The sequence below is a fragment of the Loxodonta africana genome, chromosome 16 (assembly GCF_030014295.1).
Source record: "Loxodonta africana isolate mLoxAfr1 chromosome 16, mLoxAfr1.hap2, whole genome shotgun sequence".
Taxonomy (NCBI): domain Eukaryota; kingdom Metazoa; phylum Chordata; class Mammalia; order Proboscidea; family Elephantidae; genus Loxodonta; species Loxodonta africana.
In genome coordinates, this window is record NC_087357.1 from 73,942,260 (window position 1) to 73,962,735 (window position 20,476).

A 20,476-nucleotide genomic window follows, 5' to 3' on the forward strand; every position below is an offset into this window, starting at 1 on the left:
TAGGTGTAAATGGGCCTCAGATGGAGGATTTGACTGATTGTTGTTCTGGTGTAGATTTTGGCTGGGGGTTGGCTTTCTACAACAATCATACAGGTAGGTACACTTTCACGTGCGCTTGTATGTTATCCTAGGTGTGCAGATGTGGTTCTTGGCCTTGCGAATCCCCTCATCTAGCCTTTAGTACACACTTCCTCACCTTGAATTCATCCCCCTTTCCTTTCCATCACTCTGATTTGGAATTTCTTTCCAAGATCTAGTTCAAATCCTATCTCTTTTGTAAATCTGCTTCTAGGCATCACTTAGTGATGGTGACTTACTCCTGTAGGAATTGCTAGGGGGGTGTTTCATTTGGTAATTAATCCTTATGATTTTGTGTTTCTTCCATTGCTGTTTTGAATTGTAACTTTGAACTTTGTGGTTTATCTTTTTCACGTGTGTATCCGTGTCTTCGACTTCTTTCTCCATAGTATCTAGTGAGTGACCAGCATAGAGTAGGCACTCAAAAATTGTTGTGTTGGTAGACTGGAAGAATGACTCATCCCCTGCCATCCCTCCACCAGGAAGGTATCTCTTTTCCATTCTTGGGTTGGCTATTCTGCCTAACTGTTGGTTGGTATGTACCTTGGCAGTCGCTGGCCATATATCCAGAGAATTGACCTCTCCTGGTGGTGGAAACAAGATCCCTGGGTAGTGCGAGTGGTTTGCTCTCGGCTACTAAGTGAAAGGTTGGCCATTTGAATCCCCCTGCCCCAGCAGAGCACAGAAGTAAGAGTTGGCGATCTGCTTCCAAAGTCACAACTGTGAAAATCCCATGGAGCAGTTCTACTCTGAAGCACTTGGGGTTGCCATGAGTCAAAATCAATTCAATGCCAACTGGTTTGATTTGGTGGTGGAAACAGGTCCATGCTACCAGGAAGAAAAGACCCTTGGTTTGTATATGGATTCCCTGGACACAGAAGGCCATTGAGACGTTTTTCTGGGATTCGTAAGCTCGCTGGAACTGCCTTAGACTTAGACTTTGGGCACAGTGGTCTGAGGGAGAATTTTCTAAGGTACCGCTAGGACCCAGATCCTGGTTTGGCCTTACCTGGGACTCATGGAAGAAGTCTGGGCAGCCTCTGGGTAGAAAAAGGGGGAATGCGGAAGATGAGTAAGGCTTGGGCTACCATCCTGTATAAATTGGGAGTCCATTTCTGATTTCTACCTCTCTCTGCTTCTTCCTGCCATAATTATAACGGACTTTGGGCCATTTATCTAAAACACATAATTGAGGGGCTATGGCATCTTTAAATGTATCAATCAAATGTTGACTTGATAGTGTTGGCAATTGCCTAGAGCTCAGGCATAATTCACCTGCTTTAGTTTTGTGCAGTGAATGAATTGATTTTCTAAAGAAGAATGGGATGTGTATGTGAATGAGAGAATCGAGTTTGATTTTTTTTTTTTAGGGGTATTTGTTTTATTTAGGGGCAATAATATAGGAAGAGAGAAGGTCCCTAAGGTGTCCTCTGCGGGGTATTTGTTTTATTTAGGGGCAAAAATATAGGAAGAAAGAAGGTTCCTAAGCCGTCCTCTGTGAGCTTGAGAAAGAAAGAATGAATGCGGACGTGGACAGTGCCAGGAGGAACATGAAATTAGTGGTGTTGTCCAACAAATGAAGAACAATGAAAAAAATGTAAGATACCCCCAAAGATAAGAGGGTCAAGACGGACTGAATGCTCATGTATACAAAGTGGTGTGTGTATATGTTTAATTATCTTTTTTCCTGTCATTCTCCCAGTCTACCCCCCATCCCCTGCCGCCCCATCCTGAGCAGGCATCCAGGCCATTGTGCATGTAGCCTTGTCTACAGTTTTTACTTTCTGCAAAGTCATATGTTTTTAGCTGTGATTGCAGTCACTACCAAGTGGCTCGCCTTGTCTTGAGTAATGAGAATAAACAACTGGTCACTGCACTGACCACTGAAACTAATAAAGATATATAGTGCTGGGCTGGCTTAGGGAGTCACAGCCATATTCTTAAACTCTTTCTGACATTTATACCAAAGGAACATGATTCCAAACTCACTCACCGTTTACCCATTCTGAGAAAGAACAAACTATTTGACTGATGGCTTGCTAAATTTAATATGCTTAGCAAGTAAAATTATTACGTACTCTAATGCCGTGTAATTATTAAGATACACTGCTTTTAAAAATACCAAGTGAATAATATTGATTTAGTGAACTGCTATTTAGAAAAATGCCAGCAAAGGAGGAATATTTTATTTTAGCTGCCTTAGAGCTATAATGGGTCTGGGCTGAGATATGCATGTGGAAATAAATTATGTACAAGGTAAACTATTTTGTTATACAGTACCCGTAATATTAATTAAGCTGTAATTTTACCAACAATGCTTTAATTTAACAAACAGGAATCATCTGTACCATTCTTTCAAATATATAACTTTGGGACCATAATAAAACATGCAGAAGCACCTGCAGTTAATTGTAAAGCGAACAGTGAGACTAGGAACTTTAAAGGGTAATTGTAATTTATCATTTATTTATTTGACTTATACTGGGTATAATTACTGTTATAATGTGTTATTATTTTTAGTTCAGCATAAGATCCGTCTGATTCTAGTTTAACACAAGCAGCCTGGTGGATCTTTCTACGTGGGCCCCTTGGCAGTGGACTCTGTTCCCTTCCCGTCCCTGGAATGGGTCCTTGTAAAATAAAGAAGAATGGATGGGCTACTGTCAAAGACAATCCTCGTTCAAAGCTGTAAGAATATTTCCATTTCCATGAAAGCCAAGAATTTTCCCTGCCTTCTCAGTCCTTTAGATAGCAGCATTGTGGAGGGACGTTGTCGGGGTCGGCACACAGCTTGTGCCCTGGCTGAATGGGCCGGGGTGATGGCTTTTTGGGGAAGGAAGGAAGGTGGTGAGAGGGACTGACCACAGAAGCTCAGCTTTTATTTAAGTTCTTGTCTAAGGGTTGCTGCTGTTTATTGTTGTGGTTTTGGGCTTTGTTGTTGTTATTTTCAAGAGCAACTGGGAAGGAACTGTGCGAGGGGAAAAATACCACCATGGAAGAAAATAAGCAATTATAGCAGGCTGTTTGTTTGTGGCTAACAGAATGCTGAAATGGCAGGTTTGCAAATTTGTAAGAGAGGGAAGCTTAGTGTTCATCTTTATCAGCCAAAGTGGTTTCTTGTTAGCTGAGCGGCAAGCTAGAAAGCGACCGATTTTGACAACATAATTTACATCTTTGTATAAAACTATTGCTGGCAGCCGAACTAATTTGTGCTGGATTAGGTTGTTTGTCTCTGCTGCTGACTAACCATGCAATCTATCAGAGGCTGTTTTCAAATATCACTTTTCAACTATGCCCTTGAGAGGGGGAATTGATCGGAGATGTACGGAGCAAAATTACTCCAATAACTTTATGGAAGAAACAATTACGGGCTCATACAGATGTGAATAATTCTGAAAAGTAGAAACAAATATAATGAATTTAGCCCTGTTCCTATCTCTCACGTGTGCATGAAATTTATAAATAATTCAATAACACATTATTGGCCCTGTTTTCCTGTCTCTTTCTGGATCTTGATCAACGACGGTAATAGGAGAAAGACTAGGGGAGACTAGGTGGAAAAATTCTTGGAGACCACATTTGAGGATTTTGAGATGCAGGTTATATGAATGTCACTTATGAGGTGATGGAGATAGCAGTTACTATACCCATATCTGTTAAACTATGTCTTTTCACTCAGTCCGAGTTTTATAAGTTTTAAAGTAAAATGCTGCGATAGAGAAAAGCAACATCAGTCAGGCAGATATGTTTGTGCTACCGACATGGGCGATAAACATACGAATATATTTTATCACATATTTCTACATTATATTAATAATTTTACCATGCAGAAGAAGAATGGAGTATCTCTTCTGCTTCCAAGTGAATATTTTAGACGTTTTTTCCTGTCCTATAGGGAGATATGGGGTGATAGAATAATATGAAGTAATAAAAAAGGAGAGGGGGGAGAATTCAAAACTGATAACGAAGCTGGAGTTGTTTATAAAATGCCTGAGATTAGCCAGCAAACAAAAAAACCATTAAGCACCTATTATTTTAAAGCAGTGGGCACATTTTTCATCACTTTCCTCTGATAAATTTTCACTTGTGCATCCTGCTCCAGGTAATTAATTGCTTTCAGTTCAGAGGAGTAATAATGCAATAAATTATGCTGGTATTTCTAGTCAGAGGATCATATTGCAGCTCCCTAACCAAAGCGGCACTAATAACAATCCAGGAGACTTGTAGACCACAAAAAGGAAGCCCCATTATTATAAATTGGTTATGTAAAGAGTTGAAGGACCAAGTCCTCAAAAATGCTTTCAAGCCATCTCATTCAGGGAAGCTTGCATATTCATGTGTTTGGTCAGGATACTCTTGTATTAAAGTTACATAGCTACTCTCAGCCCTGGAAGCTTTTCAAACACTGGGTACTCCACAGGGAGGCGGAGTCATTGCTGCTGTGGAGTAAAGCCTGAGTGGGAAGGACTTTTCTGAGATGACAATGATGCTGGTAATAATAGTTACTGGTATGTTGATTGTGTGCTGTATACCAAGCACTGTCTTGAGCACAACTGCATTTAATCCTCCTAACAATCGTAGGAGCTAGGGCTATTGCTGTTATTGTTTTACAGATGAGGAAACTGAGGTGAATTGTCCAACTGATAGATAAGGGAACTGGGATTTGAACCAAGGCAGTAAATCTCTGAATCACATTGCGTCTTGGGCGAGGTTTACTCCTGGCTCTAGGCTGGCTTGCAGTAGATCAGGGTCGGACTGGAGGGGGCCGGAGAGGTGCCACCTATTTAAAAAAAACAGTAACTTAGCTTCCTTTGTTACTCACTCTGGTGAAGACCTCACTTTGCTCATTTTCAGAAAACTTGGTTCTTCAACCTGTAGATGGTCTGCTGTAGCGTGTTAGTTTCTAAGCTTAAAAAATGATGCAAACATCTGCTCACTCTCCTTTCTGTAAGACTGCAATAGTTTTTGTCGTCTTGTCCTGTTTTCTCCTATTTTCCCTTCCAAGTTCCAACTTTTAAGAAAAGCCTCACAGATAAAGGAAACTTAGAGAAATCCTATGCCTTTCTGTAGTACACAGTATAATTTTAATTTCCACAGATATCTTAAAGTGGAGATGATGCTCTATTTTAGCCATTAGCTATCAGTGTACATGCCCAAGCACAGACACACCTCAGCCCCACTTAAAAACAAAAAACAAACCCATTGCTGTCAAGTCAATTCCAACTCACAGTGACCATATAGGGCAGAGTAGAAGTGCCCTATAGAGTTTCCAAGGAGCGCCTGGTAGATTTGAACTGCCAGCCTTTTGGTTAGCAGCTGTAGCACTTAACCACTATACCACCAGGGTTACTTAAAACAACATTAATGGCCAGAGAACCAATTAAATTTGGATTCCAACTGCTTACATGATGAGGGTCTCACCTCACCTTCTCCCCACAGTCTTTTGATAAGCCTTGTTGCTTTTACTTTGATGGTTTCTTGTGTCAAGAAGGCCACAGAAATGCTCTCAGACAAAGAAACTTGGACTGAAAACCAGGTAGAGATAGACCAAGAGAGAGACTACAAACTCGGGGAAGAGAGAAGAGCTGCTCTTCTTTGACTTGAACCTAGGGTGGGAAGTATTTTGCTAGGGAGGAAGGCCTCCTTGGAATGGATTTACAGAATGGGTTGAGTAGTAGTTTTGGATGCTTTCATATTAACTCCTATTCTAGTAACATGTAGGTTATTACATGTAGGTATTAACATATAGGTTGACAGATTACAGTGCAAAAGGGAAGCAGGGGAATAGAGTATTCCATTCTTCATGACTTTCCCTGGATCCCAGCAGACACTTCCTGGTTACCCATAGCCAGGCAAAGAGCGGAGAGAGCTAGGGTGAAACCTGCGGTTATTTATGGGGTAGCAAAGCTTCAGTGTTCTGCCTGGATGGCCTGACAGTTCCTGGGCTGTGCTAATTGACAGGGAAAATGGATGGGCTGGAAGTGTAGGGTTCCACTCTTCTGTGGTGGTGATGACAACTTAGTCCAGCTTTCTACAGCTCCGTATTGCATATTCATCCTACTTACTGCTCTAGCCGTTGGGCTTTGTCCTGATTCACTGCCTCTGTTGCTGTTACTTAAACTGAGGTAATGATTTCCTCATGGCAGGACACTTGTTGGCCTCACCTACGGAGATCTCCCTGGAGGGTAGGGCTGCATCAGTTCACACCATGGTGGTCAAAGAGGGTTTTAGAGTTTGGCCTGGCATGGTCAGTGCTTGCTCTTGCAAACAACCTGTCCTGTTGCCACCTAGAGGGATCTACCAGAGTGAATTTGTATTTTATTTTCTGTATATTTAGCTTCCGAATGAGATCTTACAATCACCTTCAGATAGTCATTCAAACATATTAGTTTTCATACCTAGAAATATTATTTGCATATTTTTCCTGAACCAGAGGTTGAATTTCCTGGGGTGGGGGGAGGTATGAGGGCAGCAAGTAGAGGATTTTCCTTAGAAAATTTTCCCACTGTAGACAGTCTTCCTGTATTCTGCATTCTCCAGATAATTGAAGATACAGGAAAAAATGAGTTTTTTTTTTTTTTTTAAAGACCGGAGATCTTTAAAGGGGATGATTTAGGATAATTGATGGCAATTTTGTTTCACATTTGGGGCCAATGGAAAGTTGGTGGTGGAGCAGGTTTGGGCCATGGATGAAATTATTGAGACTGTCTGTTCAAGTTGTTAGTACAGACTCTGTGGAAGGGTCAGTGGGACCAAAAAGGTGAAGGACGTCTTCAGTGCTGCTGCCTTTGGGAAATACTTAACTAAGAAGTTTATTAGTATGAGAGTAGAAAGGTTTGAAGAGCCAGCCTAGCTAATACTGAGGCAGTTTACTTAAATACTGGATCTCAGCTGTAGGTAGATGTCTTCCACCTCCACTATGAAAATGTGGTGATTTCTCAAAGCCTCAGGCACATACTATAGGGTTGCTTCCCATTTTAGGAAGTCATGAATGCCCTACATCATGAGATTCCAAACTTTTTCAAGACCTAGAAAAGATGTGTAGAAGCTTCATAAAGTAGTAGTAAAGGCCTTTATAAGTATTTATTTTTTAATCACAAAAATAATTCTGTTTGTAATTGTTTAATTCTCTGTCTCCCCTATTAGATTGATTTCAGCAGGAGGACAGATACCTTGCCTGTCTTGATCATTGTATCTCTAGCATCCTACATAGGGTTTGGCCTGCAGTTGGCTGTCAGTAAATATTCTCCAGTAGGAGAATGCCCATTACTGAAAGTTTGGAAAGTACATCAAAGCACAAGGAAGACAATGGAAAAAAAGAAAAAAACCTCTATAATTAGACCACTCTCTTGAGTGCTGTTATAAATTTTCCCATATATCCTTCCAGTCTTTTTTCTATGCATTTGTCCACCCCCAACCACTACTGATAGTGATTTTTGTCCTTCCCAGATTTTGTCTGTCCCAGAGTGGGATCATAGCACACAAAGTTTTAACTCTTTAGTCATTATAATTTTTTAATTTATAAAATTCTGTGGCAAATGACATACAACATAATGGGTACTGCTTGGTGACTTGAGCTTTATATTATGAGGAAAGGCATAAAATTTTTTCAGATGTTAAGTTTAAGGGTGGAAGTTGTGGAAAGGATAATAAAATTTCATTCTCTCCAGTTTATATTGTTCCTTTTTGGGTCACAGTGGAACAACTGCATTGCATTTTCTGTTGATATGTGTGCTATTCATTTTCTGACTCTGAACCTGGTTGCATTGAGGATAAAGATGGGAATATGATTTGGAGAAGAAAAGAAGAGCAGGGTATTGTCCAGACCAACTTACACTATAGAAATAATTTCATCCTTTTCATAAAAATACTCAGAGCTCAGTTCTGCTTCCTAGAAGCCCAGTAAGCCTTTGTGAAACAGTCAGGCTTCCTGCTGTAAGCCAAAGCCATGGCCAGCAGTACTTCGTCTTCTGGCCGCAGTGTCGACTGGGCCTTAAGGTTGACTATGACCTGATCTCCAGTGCACGTGTCCATCAGAACTGCTGCCTCTCTTTGGAAGTGCTCATGGTGGACATGTTGAGCTGGTTTCCAGAAGTTCACCCGAGCAATACTCAGAAGGTACAGGCTGGGGGGACCTTGGAAAGTCATTTGTTCAGTCCATCACTGCCTCCTGGTGTGTCTAAGCCACTGAAGAAGAAAGTGAGCTGCCTCCCCATTGCCCAGATAGCCACAGAGCCAGAGAAATATCAAATCCCTCCTCTTTCTGGACTTTAGAAAAGGTCTTCAACTTTGTAATTTTAAAACACGTTCTCCTACACCTGTCATTGTGCTTTTTAATAGAACCTGCCAGCACCACTCTATGCAGAGTCCCACGATTTCACATTATTATCTCATTGTCTATTTCGAGTGTTATAGCCTTACTGCGACTTCCTAACTAATCAGCTATTTCAACTTTCATTCCATAAGCTTTATGTCTGAGTGTAATTAAATGAGCATTAAGTCTTTTTTTTTTTTCACTAGCAAAGCCTGAAAGTTCTGATATTACAGTAATAAGTGTGAAGTGAATTTTGAATGGCATTTATATCTGTTCATGGGCTCTAAATGTTTGATTTGCATAACTAGTTAAAATGATATCAGAGCAGCATATTGATTTAATTCCGTCTCAGAAAACTGTTAATTAATAATGATAATAAATGTGTCAGTCCTTTATTATCTGCTTTGAATTGGTGATGATAGCTATATTAATACCACTTCAGTAATAGACCTCTGCTGGCTATTGTTGGCAAAGCTTTCAAGGCCTGAATCACCTACAATCAGAATTTAGAATATTTATTGCAGATTAGTTTTAAAAAGAACAGTCATTCCATCATATATGTAATTTTATTAACACCTACATTTTAATTTAACATTTTATTTACATAAATCATCATGATCAGAAACTTCAGGTGGGTTTTAAACAAAGGCACTTTTTCATTTTTATGACCCAAGTTAAAAGTTGCCTGACGGGACTGGGCCCAGGATGATCTCTTTTGTGGGGTTGGCAGGCCTGCAGCACTTCCTGCCACATTTTTCTCCTTGCCGATGGGGCCACTTTCTGGCTCTTATCCTTAAGGTAGAATCAGCTGTGATGCTTGGAGGCTTCAGAGCTGTGTGTGGGGTGGTAAGATTGCAGGAGGGGGCCGTTGCGAACAACCTTTTCCCTCTCTGCTCTTCCAAGGACTACCATAATTTTGGAGGCTGCTCGTACCTCTCTGGTTTTTGTGGAAAATGCAAACACCAAGATGACTTCCCCATTCTTGAGTTTCTGGAAAGCAAGGATAACGTGGATTTTTACCTCGCAGTAGCTACACACTTCCTGAGACTGAGAAATCCAGGGCCCAGTAGTGTTGGTTTTCCAGAAAGATGTCATAGTCCTAGAAAGAAGTCTCCCTTTTGTCTCTTAGTGCTTTAATCTCCTTCATATGCAATAGCCATGACTGTTGAAAACCTCATAATCTATCAGAGCCTTAGTTTGTCTGTACAATGGGTGACTTGTAGGATTAAATGAGATTTCACCCACATGCACATGTGTATATCACAGTGCTTAGCACCTAGAAGATACTTACTGATGGCTAGTTCCTCTCTTTTCTTCTTGAGTTGAGTACACACTTACCATCCCTTCTCCACGCACACTTAGCAGTCTGAATAAAGACATGAGCAGCCTCTATCTTTGGAATCAGCAGTCCTAATAACTCTGTTGGGTCTATGTAAAAAAGCCTAAAGAACTTACTGCTCTTCCCATTAGAAGTTCGCCCCTAGGTTTGACTATGTTGATAGGAATACAATCTATTTTCTTGGTGCCTGCCCCCCGCCCCCCGCCCCATCCCTCACGTTTGCTTCATATTCTTGGATGTAAATGACGGTTATTTATTTGGAATCTGCATAAGATTTGTTCCTTTTTTCTCCAATCCCAGAACTTGGGTTGGGCCTTGCCTTTGTGTTTTTGTTTTGTAAAAATATATATTAAACATAAAAAAAAATAACATTTGCCAATTCAACATTTTTCATATTTACAATTTAGTGACATGAGTTACATCAGTCATATTGTGCAGCCGTGACCATTATCTATTGAGTTTCTGTTTATGGTGATGGAAAATACTTTTACGGTTTGATCTTCCCAGTGACCTCTTCCTAGAGAGCCTATTTCTGGTCATGACATCATGTTTCCACATACTCTTCTCACTGGTTGTAACTGTGCCCCAGAGAGTTTTACATACTCAGGAGCTCATAACCGTTCACTCTAAGCCATGTATTCTTTTCATACCACCGTGTAGTGGTTAAGTGCTACTGCTGCTAACCAAAGGGTCAGCAGTTCGAATCTGCCAGGCGCTCTGTGGAAGCTCTATGGGGGCAGTTCTACTCTGTCCTATAGGGTCGCTATGAGTTGGAATTGACTCGATGGCACAGGGTTTGGTTTTTTTGTTTTAGATGGCTCACTCAGGTAGTTAATGGAGCCTTGGTAGCACTTGGAGAAGGAACTCCAGTTCTTTCTTTGGGCCTGTCCCTTTCAGTTTCTGCTCATTAATCCCTTTTTAATATTCAGGTTCCATCAGGCAGTAAACTCCCACCTCCCTCACTACATGTAGCCAGAGTAGAGTGCCTTGGACTTTAGAATATTCCCTCAATCTCCTTCAGGAGTATCCTGTCTCCACTCCTTTCCATTTCTTGATGATGGTGGCATGTGTGTGTGTGTGGCGGGGGGGGAGGGGGAAGACGTGAGAGGATGGAAACAACAAAAATACATCCTTTGTTTGAGCCTGTGATAGATTAGCACAGCTTGGAAGGAGTGCTGGGTTTCAAAACTCTTGAGGGTGTGTCTTCAGCTGAATATTCCTCTCCTGACTTTCATTTCTCTCTCAGTGAGTGGGGGTGTAATTCGCCTTGACATCGCTGGCCATCAGTGCCACAGTGAAGTGGGCCTTTTTTGACTTGAAGTGACAGCCCTTGGCCTCTGTGACATTGTTTCCATAGATTTGCAATGAAACAGCTTTGTATTTTTGCAAAATAGAGTGATCTCCTATGACTGGCATTGATGTGGTTTTCACCATGGTCTTCTGGAGGGTAAAGCTGTTTCCATTGACCCACTCTGAACTGATTCTTCTTGTCCTGGCATCTGGACACATTGCTCTTAGGCTGCCTCGGATGATGGTTTTGTTGTTTGTTTGCTTTTTAAATCTGTGTTGGATTTTATAATGTAATATCCCGAGACCTTTGCTGCTCATCTGCTCTTCCACACCACAGTAGTGGTCGGTATCCTAGAGAAGAGTTAGCTTGGGGCACCCCCCAGAAGGTCGCCCATTGCCATCGAGCCGATTCTGACTCATAGCAACCCTATATGACAGAGTAGAACTGCCCCATAGGGTTTCCAAAGAGCGGCTGTTAGATTGGAACTACCGACCTTTTGGTTAGCAGCCGAACGCTTAACCACTGTGCCACCACGGCTCCCCCAACTGGGAGGTTAGTTTCTCTAATACTAAAATCTTCGGAGAAGAGTATTAGAGGAAGGAATTGGGATGTCAACTGGTGGTCCTTACTTTTCAGAGAAGCTTAAATCACAAACTGGTTGTTCTCAGCATTTTCTTGAACACCTGGAGGCAGACAAGTAAGATATCCTTACTTTCATCATCTCATCAAAGAAGAGAAGAAAATTGCAATTTTTTTTTTTGTAGAAGGCTCGAACCTTTGGACTTTAAAGTTTACCAGCTTTAGCTAGCCAAGATTGAGGCTCAGGGATGGCTTTACTAATAAATAAACTCTTAGTCTTATTAGAAAGGATAACGTTTATAGAAACATTTTAATGTTATATCTAAGTCTACACATTCCAAACTCTCACCTAGTTATGTGTTGGATTAAAATGTGCTGGGGAATTAAAGAGTAGATTTTATTTTTTGCCCCTAGATAATGTCTTGTGGGGAGGGAACCTGGTTGACTTTATATCAAGTGTAGGGAGAGTCTGTGCCTCTTCTAAGACAGAACTGCTGAAGGGGTCTCTAAAGAGTAAGATTTTTTTTTTTTTGCCAAGAATCTTTCTTCCTGATGTCACAGGGTCAAGCAGCCATTTTTCACTCAAAATGCCTAGTTAAGCTTTGCTTTGTCATTGACTCTGCTGGTGAGAATTTTCTGGGAAAAAAAAACAACTCTATACGAGTGTTTTTGACTGTGGATTCCTCCCCCCCCCCCCCCCGCCAGTGGACTGGAGGTGTCCCTGGGAGAGCAGATTCCTGACAAGATGTGTTGAGCCCTTGAGCATGTCTTTGAGAGGAGATGGGACATCAGCCTCTGGGAGGCATTGAGACTATTTAAGTATTTTGCCAAACATTAAGACTAAACTTTTCACAGTGACGGCTTTTCTTTTCACAACCTCAGTGCATACATTCTTTTAGATTCTGGCCTGGCTCTTTCTCTCTGGTGGCCATAAGCTTTACGGCCCAGCACTCTAAACGGAAGAGAAAAATTTCCATTTTAGAACTTGTACTTAGAAACCTGGGAATAGGAGGTAGAGAGAGATTGACTTGTGGATTTTGGTTGAGGTAGGCAATCTACTGTAGAGGTGTTAAAGTCATTATAGCAGAAGCTCAGTTTAAACATCCTCTTTGATAGTGTTTGTGTGAGTCTGCGTGTATTTTTTCCCACTCCTACCCAATCCCTTTGTGGGTTTGTATTCTTTATCCCCAGCTGTTTGTGATATTTTACTGTCAAATATATAATTAACAATATTGTGAGCCAAGTTTAGTGATTGTTTGTGTTCATGCGCTGAATGTCTTTTCTGTTTTAAGAGAGTTTCATCTTATTTGTTTAATGTCCCTCTCCCACCTCAACAAAACGTGTTTCCAGAAAATTTGTCATTCTAACTTCTTTCCAAAGAGTGAACTGTATCAAAAGTGGACTTGGAAAACCGAATCTAAGTGAGCTTGGGAATACAGATGTGGATTGTAGTGTGGAATTGCTTTGGAATTTGAAACTGGTTGTGTAGACTAAGTTGATGATGGATCCAATTGTGAATAAGTTTTTGAAATGGATGATGTCAGTGGCAGTTTTATAACCTGGATTTTAACAGACTAGGATAAGTTACTGGAACATGGGTGGAAAAGCAAGTCACAAGCGAGTGTTGACCCAGTAAAATGAAACCAAGGAGTTAAAAAAATTATGAAAGATATGTTTGTATTTTTTCTCTGAAAGCACAGATTATAGTGGGTTCTCCTGCAGTAGGATGCCTTAAGTATTCTGTTTAATTTTCCAATCTTAGGAAATTTATTAATATAAAAAATCACAAAGGGTCAAAGGAGAAAACGAAATAATTTTAATAAAATCAAAGTTCTTTTCTGATAACATATTGCTAGTAAGTGAACATTAGACAGAAGCTTAACATGATAGAGACTCTTGACCTCAAGTCAAAAGCAAGCATGCTCTTTACTGGCTCAGTATTAGAGAACGTCAAGGCTGAGACAAGGTTGTCTGCTTCTGTTATGACTTAAATTCCACACTTTCTTAAATCCTGGAAGATATAGCCTAGAAGTTATTGGCCACCCTTGGGCTGAATCTGACCATCAGACATTCTATTTTGGCCTGCCCAATGTTAAATCTTATTTTTTTTTTTTAATAAATTAGTTGCCAATGTTTAAAGAACTGAATATTTCATCCTCCTCCCCCACAAAAAAAAAAAAAAAAGAAAAAGAAAAAATCCTTGTCTTGGCTTTTATTGAAAATGGCAGGATGAGGTCTGTATTCCTGAATGTAACTTGAGGCCAGAACAGAGTGGCAGCTGCCACCTTTAGATATGGGGCCTCTCCCTTGGCCTCACCAGTTCACCCAACTCTTCACCTGGTTCAATTCACTTAGTTATGTTACGGGCATGGGCCTTTGGGCATTTGAGTTTGCAGTCACTGCCTTAGCTAATGCAGTAAGATAAGGAATAGAAAATAGAAGTAAATAATGAAAGGGAGGAGATAAAATTTATTATTATTTTTGGGTGAAGTGACTACTAATCTAGAAAACTATTACTTAGAGTTATATAAGATAATCACTTATAAAATATGGAAAAACCCATGTAGCAAAATGTGTGTGGGGGGTGCTCTCAATTCACAACAATAACAATGAATGCCTACTAATTTATTTAGCAAGAAATACTGTAGGACTTACAGGAAGCAACTACAAAGCCTTACTGAAGAGGGATAAAAGCAGACAAATAAATAATGAAAAGTCCCATATTCCCAGGTGGTTTTAATTTATCAAGCTGAAGTCCTATGAAAAAGTAGTCTTTCTGAAGAGTTCACGAGACTCCTGCCCTTAAAGAGCAATGTGCGAAGACTCTGTCTTGCTTTGCCATGGGTGTCTCTTTGTGGGGTAAGGAATTGGGACCAGTTTGCGGTGGTTCCCAGGAGATGGGAAAGAGGGAATGTAGACTCTGGCGACCTTTGCGCAACACTTATGTTTTTAGTTAGCAAACACAGTAATTGATAAACGACAGGCTGGATCTCACTTGTCTTGAAGGAGCTCTTTTGCCAGCAGCTATTATTGTTTAACTTTCTTAGGAGCCAGCTTCAGGCCGGGATGGATTGGAGCCCAGGGAGTTGTGCCTGAGTGTCTGAAGGCAGGATTTGGCCTTTTACATTGTATTGTGGCCTTGTTTCCCTCTATGTAATAACTTTTGAGGAGTTGAGGCCCTCAGTTGCTAGGGTAGTTTCTCTCCTCAAAGTCTTACGGTTTTCTGAGGGGTTTGTGCTTTCCCCCCAGGACAGAATTCAAGGTCTGGCTTTAAAAATAGGTGCCAGGTAGGTCAAATTTCTACCAGTAATTAAGGCGACCATCAGCACCCACTGGGGAAGAGATTAAGGATGGGCTCAAAGGTGGAATGTTTCTGGCTCCATTGACAAAAAAAGAGATATTTGATTTGAATGATAAAAAACAGTTGGCCATTCTTAACATTTAATAGAATGTCCTGAGCTGTTTTTCCTGATGAAGATATTTCTATAGAAACTCTTGTCCCTGCATGTGAAGTTTGTATGTTTTCCTTCCTATTTTTCTAACGTTTGGTCTGAGTTGCCCTATAATTTTCTGAAGAACCCGTGGGTTGTGATTATGGGTTTATATTGCATTCTGTTTTCTTATTTTTGAGAGCCACATGCAAAGTCTGAATGGCTGAAGCCAGAGTGGAAAGTACATGTGCTTGAGATTTGTACAATTCCCTAGGTTGCCATGTAAAAAAATATTTGAGAAATTCAGGATTAATAGAACTAAAGATTTTGTTCCTGAACCAAATAAAATTTTAATATGTGAATATTTATATTGATTAATTACGTGTAAAAGTTTATATAATTCAATTAGAAATTTCTGCACTTGTCTAACTACTGATCATGAGCCCTGGTGGCACAGTGGTTAAAGTGCTCAGTGGCTAGCTGAAAGGTTGGCAGTTTGAACCCACCACCTGCTCCTTAGGAGAAAAATGTGGCAGTCTGACTGTGTAAAGGTTTACAGCCTTGGAAACCCTAGGGGCAGTTCTACTCTGTCCTGTAGGGTCACTCTGAGTCAGAATCAACTTGACGGCAGTGGGATGTGGATCCTACCTATCAGTCTATACGCTTAGGAAAAAAAGTTGAAGGAAATAAGTCAACATGTGAACTTTTGTTATTTCTGGGAGGCAGTCTTGCATGAGTTTTGGATTCAGACCTGAGTTCAAATCCTGATGTGGTCACTTAGGAGTGGTGCAATGATGTGACCTTGAGCAGATTACTTAACCGCTCTAACCCTCAGCTCCCTATATCCAAATGCTGTAAGAATTAAGTTAGATAATATCGTAAAGCACTTAGCACAGTGCTGGTGTATAGTAAATGCTCAGTAAGATAAAACTGTTTGTTATTATTATCATCTGGACAGCAGGATTACAAGTGATTTTAATCGCCTTTTTTGTTTTCTATTTTTTTTAGTGAACATGTGTTATTTAAAAAAGAGAAATAAATTATAAAAATTTATTAAGCCTTGCTCTGAAAAAAGTCAATATAGTATAAAGTTTTTATTTAATTAAGTGATCAAATCTAGTAAAGGCCCTGAGCCCAGCCACGTCTCTGGTGATAACCCCGGTAGCACAGCCTTGTCTCCACCTGTGGTTCAGCAACTCTGGATTTCACCTCATGCAGAGTTTCCAGGGCCTGGGGATCTCTTCTTCTTCTTGGACCAGAATTGACAAGGCTTTTCTGTTTTCCTAATGTGTTTAGTGGGGAGCCATAATGTATCCAGGCAGTCTAAAAAACAAACAAATAAAAACCAACAAACAGTTAAATCAAAGGGAAGTATCTGATTACCATCTACTACAATATGCTAAATTCTAGTTTTACTTGCATTAACTCCTTTACTTTTCACAGGTGGGAAATACTGTGCCTGTTATACATAGGAGGAGACAGACAAATAAGTAATTTGAGGTTCTACAGAGAGGAACTGGTGGAGTAGGGATTTGAATTCACATCTTTCTGGCTCCAAAGCTTGTGAAGTTAACTGATAGACTGTACAGGTTCCTCTTCTTTTGGTATGGGGCTGAGACTTGCATTGACTCAGTCCACATGTGTGTGACTGTTAACTGTTGCTTGTAGTCAGCTTCCATTCTGGTTGATCTGCATGTGCCATGTTGTTGTTAGGTGCCGTCAAGTTGGCTCCAACTCGTGGCGACTGTGTACAACAGAACGAAACACTGCCCAGTCCTGTGCCATCCTCATGGTTGTTGCTATGCTTGAGCCCATCGTTGTAGCCGTTGTGTCAGTCCATCTCGCTGAGGTTCTTTCTGTCTTTTGCTGACCCTTTACTTTGCAAACCATGATGTCCTTCTCCAGGGGCCGGTTATACCTGATAACACGTCCGAAGTATGTGAGTCATAGTCTTGCCATCCTTGCTTCCAAGGAGCACTCTGGCTGTACTTCTTCTGAGACAGACTTGTTCATTCTTCTGGCAGTCCATGGTATATTCAATATTCTTTGACAGCACCACAATTCAAAGGCATCAATTCTTTTCAGTCTTCAGTCTTCCTTATTCATTGTCCAGCTTTCGCATGCATATGAGACGATTGAAAAGACCATGGCTTGGGTCCTCAAAGCAACATCTTTGCTTTTTTTTTTTGAAAATAATTTTTATTGTGCTTTAAGTGAAGGTTTACAAATCAAGTCAGCCTCTCACATATAAACTTATAACTCCCACTTACTTTTTAATGCTTTAAAGAGGTCTTTTGCAGCAAATTTGCCCAATGCAACACATCGTTTGATTTCCTGACTGCCTGTGCTGTATCAGTTAATATTGTGTAGATTACCCCTGGTCAGGAAAGTTGTTATGTTCCAAGGAGCCAAATATGCTTAATTTGCAAGCTCTTAACGGTACATAAGTAGGAAAATGGAGAAATAGGAGGGGAAGGAGGAAGCAGAGCAGGAGGAGGAGGAGAAATAAGAGCAGAGTGAAGGGGCACAAAATGGGGCGGCAGTACTTGCCTCAGGGGCCAGTCTCTTAATGATCATGCGAGAAAGCACGTTCAGCATGTGGTAGGAGCTCTGTAGTCTCCGCGGAAGCTGCCCCAGGATCCTGTGCTACAGAGATGTTTAGCCTTCCTTGGAAAAGGTTGAAAAGGAAAATTTTGAACCGCTCCTAAGCTTTCAGAGAGCACAGGTCTTTTTAAGCTTATTTTACATTGAGCAAGGCAGTGGCTGTTACACACTGAGTTCTCCCTCCCCTCCGGGTCTCAGCTGTCTTCCTAATAGGCAGCTGCCCTGAGCGGAGTGTGGCATTGTTAACCATCAGGGGTGATTGGCCTGTCAGCCTGTCTTGCTGGAACCCTGGACTCAGGAGCTGCCTGACAGCCACCCTATTTGCATCAGGTGCAAAAAGCACCCTCTCCTCTCATTAAGATAAGGGTTACCCAGCAGTACCAGAAACCCTGAGAAACAATCGAAGACCCTCAAATAACTTCTTTTAGATTTCATTCTTGATAACCTCATCAGGAATGGTAGTTTCTAAACCTTTTTTTTTTTTTTTTTTACTTTAACACTCTTTTTCCAAGTAAACACGGAGCCCCCAGTAGAGACAACAGATCAAACCCAAGTTGTTCTGGCTAAAGAAGGGGTGGGAAGCTTGGAATCCTTATCTGCTTCACCCTGGAAATATCCCAGTGCAATCCTAGGGTTCCTAGGGACACAGTTTGAGAATGTTTGTTCTTGGCAGAAGATAGTTTTAATTGTGTACGATTTCTATTCTTGGTTTTACTTTTGCTCTGAGTGACTTCTGGAGTTTGTTTCCCAGGCTTCCTTCTCAAACGGTTTTCAGAGTAATAGGCAGAAAGTTAAAAATATCAAGAATTAAACCAAGCCCTACTGGAGGACAGTTTGTAAAAACTGTGTCCCAAATGGCTTTGGGGAAAGAGATGTGACGTTTTGCAATGACTTCTTGGAAAATGTGTTACTTTTTTCCCTTTTGCTATCCCCTTTCTTCTCTCATCTTCTTCCGCCGCTCTCTTCCTGATTTGATGAAACTATTCACGATGTCCAGCGTATATTTTACTGCTCGCTGTGTGTTGTTGTACTTCAGCCATTTATAACTATGATCCATGTTGTGACCTTAGGGAAATTGCATATATAATTATAGAAAGTTTACAGTCATAAGACAAGGAATGGGGAAATACATCACTGTAAAATATAAATATGTTTAAATTACATTTAGGATTTGGAATAGTTCCTTGCTTGTGTTTTACGGAGTAATCTGTGATTTAAATCAGGTTTAGTTGTGTTTTTCCCCCCTAAATTGGGTATTATAAATCAAGAGTAGATGCTGGATATAGCACACAAGAGGATTTCTTATACATTTTAATGTTGCATAAGTAAGAAATACCAGTAGTTCAGCAGTAAAATTGCAAATGTAAGCAAAAGTGAAGATTTTTCCAAATTTAACTAGGTTGCATTTGTTTAGTAAACTCTAGCAATAATTTACTGTTTTATTACATTTGCCTTTGAGATCTGGGCTGGCTTTTTAGTTTCTTTTCTTAGGAAAGAGAAGGGAGGTACATTACTGTAATTGCTTGGAGCTAGAGAAGAACATGAGAGTGCCATTTGCTTTCCCTACCTGCAATATGTGAACTTAAAAAAGGAGAAGGGAGGATGGGTGACTTAGTAAGATTAAATGGATTTGTGGATATATCGCCTGTAAATGCGAAGCTTTTTTTGTTGGGTCAGGGTTCCCATTTGTGTCATCTGTGGTGAGACTATTTTCGTGCAAAAAGAAGTAAAATAAGTTAGGCCCAGGTTTGCGCGTGTAATCAGAGGCATATCTACTGGCCAGGGTGGAGATGGGGAAAGGGTAGCTAATGTAGTTCAGCTGTGAATGGACACACATCTTTTTTAAGACACTGTCGAGTTCTCTGGAAGAATGTGTAGGTTTGATTCGAGATCAATCTCTTTTGTGTCAGATGTGTGGATTTCAGTGTGTGAAGAGGTGTTGAGTGCTCCAGAACCGATGTTGGCATTTGAGAGAAGTTGAATGGAGGGAAGGGCTTTCTCGTTGAGCAGCTTGGCTTGGTGTGCTGTGCTCCTGATGCATCTGATTGTAGCCCACCCTGCTCCTTTCCCTTATGCTTCGGATGGTTAACATGGACCCCAGCTTAGTTTAACTGTGGTTTGAGAGAAGTGAGCTCTGGGATTGGGTTGGATGATGTTGATTAATAGGAGTGAGAGGGCGAGAGACTCCAGGGCCAAGCAGTAGGTCCATCTTGGTGGCATCTGATGTTGATTGGCTTTGTCCTGCGCGGCTGTGCTCGGAGAGCGGACATTAAGATGAAGTGATGCTGTCGTGTTGAGGAGCACAGTACTGCATCATTCTGGGAAGAGACAGCTGGGGTGGTTAATCCTTCATCACCAAGGGAGCACTGCCAGCAGAAAGATATACAGCCAAAGATAACCCTCCATAACTTGTGCTAAAGATCAGAAAACTTTGAATTCACATCCATCTGCTTAGTCTGGGGTGAAGATGAAAGATAGGCAGAATAGGAAATAAAAAACTCCTGAGGGATTAATCTTAGGCATGGTATATAGCCCATGGAGTGAGCAGGCGGGAGAGAAACTTTTACGTGGCATTTAAAAGGGAATTAAATGCACCCAGTTTCACAGCGGCATCTTATAGTAAAATTAAATGGTACACACTCTGATTTTTCTGTTGCATTGCTGTTATTTCACCCTGAAAGGCTGGTTCCGCCATTAGACCTTCTGCGGATGTTTTCCAAGGAGGTGCTCTTAGTTCTGTGCTTAGGGACAGAGCACGCAGGCAGGGAACGCTGGAAATACCTAATCAGTAGAAAGAAGAGCTTTCCGTTTTCTCCCTTTGTGATTTTCATAGGATATTG

General features: G+C 40.9%; 2 protein-coding genes across 13 annotated transcripts in view; both read left to right on the forward strand.

The window, feature by feature from the left end:
* Positions 1–20,476, forward strand: part of LOC135227856 (leucine-rich melanocyte differentiation-associated protein-like) — a 464,639-nt gene that overhangs the window by 236,136 nt on the left and 208,027 nt on the right. The window lies entirely within an intron of this gene.
* The window catches only part of LRMDA (leucine rich melanocyte differentiation associated), a 1,290,642-nt gene that overhangs the window by 225,220 nt on the left and 1,044,946 nt on the right, over positions 1–20,476 (forward strand). Inside the window, exons 3-4 of one of the 12 annotated variants that reach the window (XM_064269071.1) lie at positions 1,533–1,675; positions 2,599–2,766. The exons of the other annotated variants lie outside the window; for them this stretch is intronic. The gene's annotated coding sequence lies outside the window, so the exon portion shown is untranslated. The remainder of the gene's footprint in view (positions 1–1,532; positions 1,676–2,598; positions 2,767–20,476) is intronic. 12 annotated transcript variants of the gene reach the window in all.